Here is a 9,510-nt window from a genome sequence, read left to right as displayed (position 1 = left end):
ATCTGTATCTATGTATATGTATATATAGATACAGATATATAGATATAAAACAGTATACTGCATATTCTGTCTGGCAGAAATTAGCTTTAGAACAACAATTTTGCTAGATATAGCAAATACTATATACCACAATGAACTCCAAATTGATATATGACTGATAAAAAGATCATATCACAGACAAATTATATTACATAAAAGGAAATATCTTTCACATCATAAATTAGGGAATTATGTTATTGTCTTTCACTTCTGAAGAGGACCAAAATGACATCACTATGTTCAGGTCAAAGTAGTATGTGTCTAATTGTGACTGATCAGGCCAATATGAGCTCAGAAGATCTATCACAAGTTAACCTCATATGAATTAGGGTTATTTAAGAAACATTTTTTGACCAAATAAGAGGTAGGATGCAGGAATTAAAATAGATTATAAAAGTTATATAAAATTGGGGGAAAATCACAAAATCAATGCAGTTAGAATTACAAAGAAAACAGATAACAGGGAAAAATGTTTGCTGTAAATTTCTCTATTTAATCCTTGGTATCCCAAGTTAGAGACAAAGATGATACAAATAAATAAGAATAATATGAATGAATTGTGAAAGGTACTCCTAAAAAGAAGAAATGCAACCTCTCAGCAATCATATAAAAATGTTTCAAATCACACATGCAAAAATTAGAGAAATGTAAATAAAAACAAATTTAAGATTGTACCTTATAGTATTTGAACTTGCAAAGATAAATGGGGAAAAAATAGAAAAGAGAGGGATTTTATTTGCAGGAGGGGAAGAGGGGCATAAATGGAGAGTGTAGGAGCAGAGAAATAGTGATACTTCTAGTTTCTTCCAAAAAAAGAACAAAAACAAAAAAAGAATGTCAATGGAATGTAATAAAATACCCATAAAAAAGATTGAAGGGAAGTTCATAATAGAGACAAAGTAAAGCAATATTAGAAATACATCCTAAATTTAATATATACTTTTAAAGAAACAAGCTATCTGCAATAGATTGATGATTTGATATACAAAATCCTTCTTTTCTATTCTTCATTGCATATTTGAATGTCCATTGTTGATGGTCACTGCTAGTATATAATTCCTTAAAAACTTATTCTTTGTTTCAATAGAGGGTCTTTCCCTTTTTCCTCCCAAATAATATAAACCAAATTTCATAGGGGGAAAATCTCAGATCACTTCTGGGAACAGTTCTAATTCTTTACCAAAGTAATAGGCAAACAAATCCAAGGTAATTTTGTCTCTTACATCAGTTTAGTAATCAGTTTCTGATTCATTCTTTTTGCTTTCCCTGATGAGGGCAGATACCCAGATATATGGAATCTCCACACTCAATTTGCAATCCCTCCCTGTTATTCCTTATAAAATTTTAGAAGTAAAATATGTTCCTTTATCAGAATCTAAAGTCTCTAACAATCCATACTTAGGTACGAATTGTTCCAATGTTATTTATTCCACTACCTCTTAAAGCAGCAGAACTCAGGGGAAAGCTCCTACCAATCCCTATCAAGTGGTCCACTCTATCTCAGTTTCTGTACTGGTATCATGTCGTTAAAACTTAACTTGAATATTTTGAAGCCAGATTCCCTCCCTCCAGAGGGATGCTTTTCAATGCCTTCTTATTTATCTTTAGACATATTACATATTTTTCAGATACAATTTGTTTTGCAATTACATATATCTCTATGCACTAAATTTTCTTGCTTTTACTTCTTTGTTAAAGGAAGAAAGCAAGAGCAACCTTAAGATTCAGAATACAGGTAACATCTAAATGACTTGGGACCAAAGTTCACAAAATTTATAAGACAATCCAGCTGGGCTGACAAAACATTAAGGCACAGCTCATATAGTTTTTATAAATTGCCCAATGTACAATTTAGCAAGCAACATGGTAGCTTAAATATATTTCATCTAATTAAGAGATGCAAACATACAACCTTTTTAGGTTACCAGAGAACCACTCAGAGGAACTGTCAAATCTTTGAATCCTATATATAACTTCAAAGGAGCCTTCAATACTCAGCTGGCCAGCTCCTGGCTCCTCAGGCTTTCACTCCATAATTCCCCTCCTCACTTCCAGCCCAAAGTGGGGCTAAGAATAAGGCGCTTGATTTAGAAAAGCAGTTTGTGTTTGTTTGTGTGAATCTATGTTTTGTCTACTGTGCTTCTCCCAGTTAGCTGATCAGTTTGCATTTCTCCAATCAATAATGATTTAGAGAGTTTTTAAAATTACTATAAATGACTTTAATTTCTTCATCTGAAAATCGTCTATTCATTGCTTTTTACCTCCTCCACTTTATATATGGTAAAAAAAAAAAAAATGAATCCTCAAAATATTAAATGACTTGTCCAAGATAACACAGACAGCAGATTAGAGCTAGAACTGCTTATAAACCCAGTGATTGCAAACCCACAATTCTTGTTAATAATTACACAATTACACAGTTGCTCCTATTATTTACTAAAGATTTGAATGAAAATATAGTGGAATGTTTATCTATAGACAACATGAGGCTGAAAAGAATGACTAAACTGAAGATTATAAAGTCAGAATCCAGAATTATATCAGTAGATTAAAACTAGTGGTTTTAATAGGGGCTTTAATAAGCTAAGGTCTAAATAAGCTAAAGTCTAAAATTTAGGTTCAAAATATAAATTGAATGAGTCCTGGATAGAGAACATATGTCTAGACAATAGTTCATGAGCAAATATTCTTGAATTTTTAGTAAACTAAACAGTCAATATGAGCCAATAAGGTAACACAGAAGTCAAAAGTCCAATGCAATTATAGGTTGGTGTTCAATTGTTTCAGTCATGTCCAACTCTTCATGACTCTTTTTGAGATTTCTTGGCAAAGATAATAGAGTGGTTTCTGGTTTTTTTCTCCAGATCATTTTATAGATGATAAACTGAAGCAAATAGGGTCAAATGACTTGCCCAGGGTCACACAGCTAGTAAGTATCTAAGATCATATTAGGAACTCATGAAGATGAGTCTTCCTGATTCCAAACCCAGTGCTCTATGTGCCACCTAGTTATCCACATATTTAGCCTAGAAGAGACAAAATTATGAGCAATATAATCACTATCTACAAATACCCAAATAGCTATTATATATAAAAAGGAAAAACTAAAACCAAAGGATGGAAATTATAAGGAAAAACAATTGGTTCAATATAAGAAGGTGCTCCCTAGCAAATAGTTGTCTAACAGTGGACTAGGTTTCCTCAGGAAGTAATGAAGCCACCTCTTCACGAAAGTATTTAAACAGAGGTTGGATGACTGACCACTTGTCAGGGATATAGTACTGAGAACTATGATTCAGTAAGGATTAAAATAGATGCCCTTTAGGACGGCTTCTAGCTCTGAGATTCTTTGATAATATCATGCCTTTGCTAGCCTTATAAAAAATTATAGTCACATAATCTTAACCATTTCTTCAAACTCATCTTTCCCAATTTTTCAGGCTTTCTCAAAGAACCTTTAAATATTATTCTCCATAAAGGCTCTTCTATCATTCATTCATTCATTTGCTTATTGTATTAATTCATTCATTTCAGCAGAAATTTGCTAAATATCTACTATACACGAGGCTGCAGATATTGCAAGCCAGGAACCTCTAACCTTAAAGAGTTTATAATCTAATATCAGAGTTCATTGTCATGTTCCAAAGATACCATTATGATGTGCAAACCCTCAGTGATGAGCAAAGCAGCTCTCCATTAAATATTCAAACCACTAAATTGCAAATCAATCAATAGTACAGAAAATTCTGGTTTTTGTCCAAACACTGATTTCCTAATTTATTGATGCTATCACATAATGTGCATATTTATGTGTGCATAAATATAAGCATGTAAAATATAAGTGGAAACTTTCTCCAAAAAATTTAATAGAAAAAAAATAAGATTTGGGGGCAGCTAGGTAGTACAGTGGATAGAGCACCAGCCCTGAAGTCAAGAGGACCTGAGTTCAAATCTGATCTCAGACACTTAACACTTCCTAACTGTGTGACCCTGGGCAAGTCACTTAACTCCAATTGCCTCAGCAAGAAAAAAAAAATTTCCTTCAAAATTGTTTCCGTTAAAAAAAATAAAATTTCCCTTAAGATAGCTTAGGTATCCATTTGAAACTTCAAATGGATTCATTATTATGTGATGAAAGATAAAATTGGAGCCTCAATTTTATTAATATCTCTGCAAACGTAATAAATCTCTGAACTACATTAGCAAAACTAAATTATTAGTGACCAACAATTAAATTAATTATAATTAATTTGCTAATAGTAATTTGCTAAATGGTAGCAATAATTGTATTAAAAATAAAATTATTAATATTCTCAATCCAGATGTTTGACAAAACTTCACCAAATGTGGATTTTATTAATTCTACTTGTACTTCTTTTTCATGATTAATCTATAGTGATCACAGTCAGTTCATGAATCTTAAAAAAAAGAAAAGTTAATCAATCTCAGTTCCTTGTTCAAATGATATAATTACTCCTGTCTTCCAAATGCCTAGATTTTATCAGGCTATTCACCTCTTCCATTAATTGTGGGGGGAAAAAAGCAGCATAGTATAGTTAATAATAGCCAGTATTTATTTGGTATTTTAAGGTTTGCAAAAAGCTTTACATTATTATATCATTTGATCCTCATAGCAATATTGGACAGTAGATGCTATCCTCATCCTCATTTTGTAGTTGAAGAAACTGAGGTAGTTTTAATTGACTTAATTGACTTTCCCAGATGCTATTCTTATTCCCATTTTTATAGCTGAGTACACTGAGGCAGAAAGATAAATTGACTTTTCCAGGATCATGCAACTAGGAAGTGTTTGAGGCTGTATTTGAATTCAGATCTTCCTAACTCTATTCTCTTCCCACTGCACCACTGTAATGTTCATCACTGATCAATTGGAACTGAATTGGATCCTCTTGTTGCCAAAGATAGCCACTTCCATCAGAATTGATCATTATATAGTATTGTTGTTGAAGTATATAATAATCTCCTGATCCTGCTCATTTCACTCAGCATCAATTCATGTAAGTCTCTCCAAGCCTCTCTGTATGCATCCTGCTGGTCATTTCTTACAGAACAATAATATTCCATAAAATTCATATATTTATTCACAATTTATTCAGCCAATCTCCAATTGATGGGCATCCATTCAGTTTCCAGTTTCTAGCCACTTAGTCCTTGGTCTTAATGGAGAAGTAGTGATGAAGGCAGGAGAGCCACCACGAGGCTGGTCAAAGATGGAATGTTTCTATTTCCAGTCCTCTCAGTCATTAAAATACCTCAGTATGATTACATCATTACAGCACACTAAGTATATGTGAACTAGAGAACCATTACATCACCATACTAAGTACTAAGTATATGTGAATAGAGAACCATCACCTCATTAATCACACTGAGTTAAAAACCCTGCTATATAAGTATCTTTGCTTCAAGTATACTTTTTTCAGAGTTCCCCAATATCTGCAGTCCTCTACATACCACCTAGTGGGCCTTGATAATGGGGTATCTTTGATGTCAAGAAGAATTGGATTCAAGTCCTACTTTTATTTGACCTTGAGTAAAGACAATCTCTCAGTGACCCAGACAACTTGAAGACTTTCTTAGTTGCAAAACAGGTGGGGATTATACCATCTAAACTAGTATAGTATAATCATAGGTCTGGAACTAAAACATGTCATTATCGAAATACCAGATCCCAAAAGCAAAAAAGTAAAATTTGTTTCAAGTATATGTCATATACAGGCAGCTCGGTAGAGCCATAGTATAGCATTGACCCCAAAGGCAGGAGAACTTAACTTCAAATATGGCCTCAGATATTTCCTATGGGTATGATCCTGGGCAAGTCACTTAACCCTGTTTACCTCAATATCCTCATTTGTAAAATGAGCTGGAGAAAGAAATAGGAAATCATTCCAGTATCTTTGCCAAGAAAATCCCAAATGGGGTTATGAAGAGTTGGATACAACTAACTGACCAAACCACAACCTAAAATCATATATAGTATTTTCAGATATATATGCAAATACTCTCTACCCTACTCCTCTATCCACCTATGGATGCAATAACCAGATACACAGTCCCTGCAATGGGGAGAACTTACCCTATGAAACTGAGAATATATGATAAGAGAAGAAAAGTCTGAGGCCATATATTTGAATCCAAACTCTGTTTCTTAGTGTCTGTATGACTTAATACAAGTCAATAAACTGACCAGTTACCTGGTAGATAGGATAGATCCCTTGAACAGCACATCTGATCTCAAGTCTGGTCTCAGATACTTAGTAGCTTTTATGATGGCTCTCTAAATATCACCTTGTACTTTCTGTGCATTTATGTGTGTAAGATCCTTGAGGACAGGCAAGAGCTGTTTCATTTATCATACTTGTATAACTTGTATAATGTGCTAATAGCCTAGCACATATTAGATGCTTAATAAATCAATATTGATTCGTTGCTTTTAAAAAAAAACAATTCATGTGAACACATCCAGCCATTCTGGAGAGCAAGTTGGAACTATGCCCAAAAAGTTTTCAAAATGCTCATTTTGCTCATCAAAATCTTTGATCCAGCAGTGCTACTACTGGGCTTACACCCCAAGGAGATACTAAAGAAGGGAAAGGGACCTGTATGTGCCAAAATGTTTGTGGCAGCCCTGTTTGTAGTGGCTACAAACTGGAAAATGAATGGATGCCCATCAATTAGAGAATGGTTGGGTAAATTGTGGTATAACAATGTTATGGAATATTATTGTTCTGTAAGAAATGATCAGCAGGATGAATACAGAGAGGATTGGCAACACTTACATGAACTGATGCTGAGTGAAATGAGCAGAACCAGGAAATCATTATATACCTCAACAATGATACTGTATGAGGATGTATTCTGATGGAAGTGGATTTCTTCAACAAAGAGATCAAACTCAGTTTCAATTGATCAATGATGGACAGAAGCAGCTACACCCAAAGAAAGAACATTGGGAAATGAATGTAAACTGTTTGCATTTTGTTTTTCTTCCTAGGTTATTTTTACCTTCTGAATCTAATTCTTCCTGTGCAACAAGAGAACTGTTTGGTTCTGCACACATATATTGTATCTAAGATATACTGTAACCTATTTAACATGTATAGGACTGCTGGCCATCTGCCTCCCTCCCTCTCTCTCTCTCTCTCTCTCTCTCTCTCTCTCTCACACACACACACACACACACACACACACACGCACACCAGATCACATATTTTCAGAATTAAAGAGGACATTAATGATGCTACATACAATGGAGAGTTTGCTGATTTCCTACTGTAGAAAAAAAAGGGTTTCCTTTTTCTCCAGTCCCACCCCCAATTTGCATCCAAAAAGGTTTGTTGTTAGACCCCAACTCGGGTACATAATTCCTATTACTTTTCCCTTGAAAATGTCATGATTCTGTGATGAGTTTCCAAACAATATTTCTTGTTCTAGTACAATAGATAAAAAAAAAAACAAAACAAAACAAAAAGATAACTGGAGAAGAAAAGTAACTAGGAAGGAAGATATCTTTATTTTGCATTAACATATGATTTGTGTGAAGACCCAAAGCTCTGGAAGTTGAGGAGATGGGACAGAAGGAAGATAGAGATAGAGAGACAAAGAGAAAGAAACAGAGAAAAAAAATAGAATTTATCTAATTCTGACAAATGAAAACTACCTCAATCTTCCTTTAGGACTCTGAGAGAAAAAGAAAATTTCTAGTTCCCCAAGCATATTCTGGGGCAGGAAGTGATACAATTTGCATTTTGCTTTAGGTAGGTCTGTCTTTTACTTTTTTTGCTTCTGTTGCCTTTAAGAATTGAACATCCAGATTTCCAGGTAAGATATACGGTATGGACTACTACTGACATTACTGCTATAGCTGATGGCTCTCAATCACCAAATCTCATCATCAAATCTCATCACCAAAGAGATTCTTATCCTGGAGCAGGAATTGAGATAGAAGTCACAACAAGAAAGCATCCTAAGTGCCTAACACTACCAACTATTGTGATTTCCATAGACTGTTGAGCTGAAGACATTTCTTTCATATCTTTTCCCATGCTTTCCTGTTATCGTCTCATCAAAAGATGGGATATCAAACATGTTACATATTTTAATTATTCCTTTTCTATAAGCTACAAGTCTATTATGTGTTTTAAGAATTCCTTTGCTACCCAAAGTTTTGTAAGGGATAACTAAAGGAGGTTTAGAAGATGCCTGCAGGAAGAAGGCTCCATATGAGGTGACAACCAATTTCCTTTCTTTTATTTTTACCATATTCAATAAACTATATGATGGGAAAGAAACAGACAAAAAGAATGGAAGAAAGAGAGGGGGAAATGAGGAAAGAGAAAAAAAAGAGAGAAGGAAGAAAGGAAGTGAGAGGAAATGAAAAAAGAAAACAGAGAAGAGACAGGGAGAATGATAAAGCCACAGAAAAATAGAGACAGAGACAGAGAGAAACAAGGAGACAGACAGGGCTACAGAGACAGAGACAGAGAACCAAAAGAAGCTGACAGAAGGGAGAGGAAAATACTTTCAATGTGAGAAGACCTATGATAGAGCTAACTTCCAGGATGAAGAGATTTAAATAACGTTTTCTAGTGAAAGTCAAAGTTAGAAGTGCACTGAAATGAGTTTCATTTTGATCCAGAAGGAAGCCTAGGAAAAGTCTTCAGTGGAAGCTCTAAAGAGGCCTTCAAAATAAAGAAAAGCTTTTCACTTAGGAAGTGGTACCTTATCCTTTAGAAATAATGACCTGAGGCTGAATGACACTTGTTAAAGAAGTTACAGAATAAATTTCTCTTCAGGTACTACTTGAACTAGATGCTCCCTGTGGTTCCATCTAAATCAGATTCTGTGGATTATAGGATCTCAGATGAAGAGCTAAAAGGAAATGACAAACCTCTTTATTTTAGAGAATTAATTCACTTGCCCAAGGTCACATAGGAATGAAGTGACAAAACCAGGATTTGAAGGCAAGTCCACAGAATACAAATCAAGGGTTTTTCCATTGTACTATGTTGTCTCAGAAAAAGGCACTGAGAGAAAAGATTTTCTTCTATTTTTCAATAATCTAAAATTCTATAACTTGAAAGATGAAGCTTATGGAAGGTACATAAAATAGGTAAATAAGTATATATATATATATAGATAGATAGATAGATAGATAGATAGATAGATAATACAAGTGACATTTCTTTGCTTTCCCAATTATATAAGAGAATTTTCTCTGATTCATTCTATATAATTACATGGGATTTCACATGATTAACAAGACATCTTTTTGAGATGAGTTCTTTCTTTGAGAAAGAAAAACTAACAAGTTTAACAAGATAGATAGATAGATAATACAAGTGACATTTCTTTGCTTTCCCAATTATATAAGAGAATTTTCTCTGATTCATTCTATATAATTACATGGGATTTCACATGATTAACAAGACATCTTTTTGAGATGAGTTC

This window comes from Sarcophilus harrisii, chromosome 2 (genome assembly GCF_902635505.1).
Source record: "Sarcophilus harrisii chromosome 2, mSarHar1.11, whole genome shotgun sequence".
Lineage (NCBI taxonomy): Eukaryota > Metazoa > Chordata > Mammalia > Dasyuromorphia > Dasyuridae > Sarcophilus > Sarcophilus harrisii.
This window is presented reverse-complemented; position numbering follows the sequence as displayed.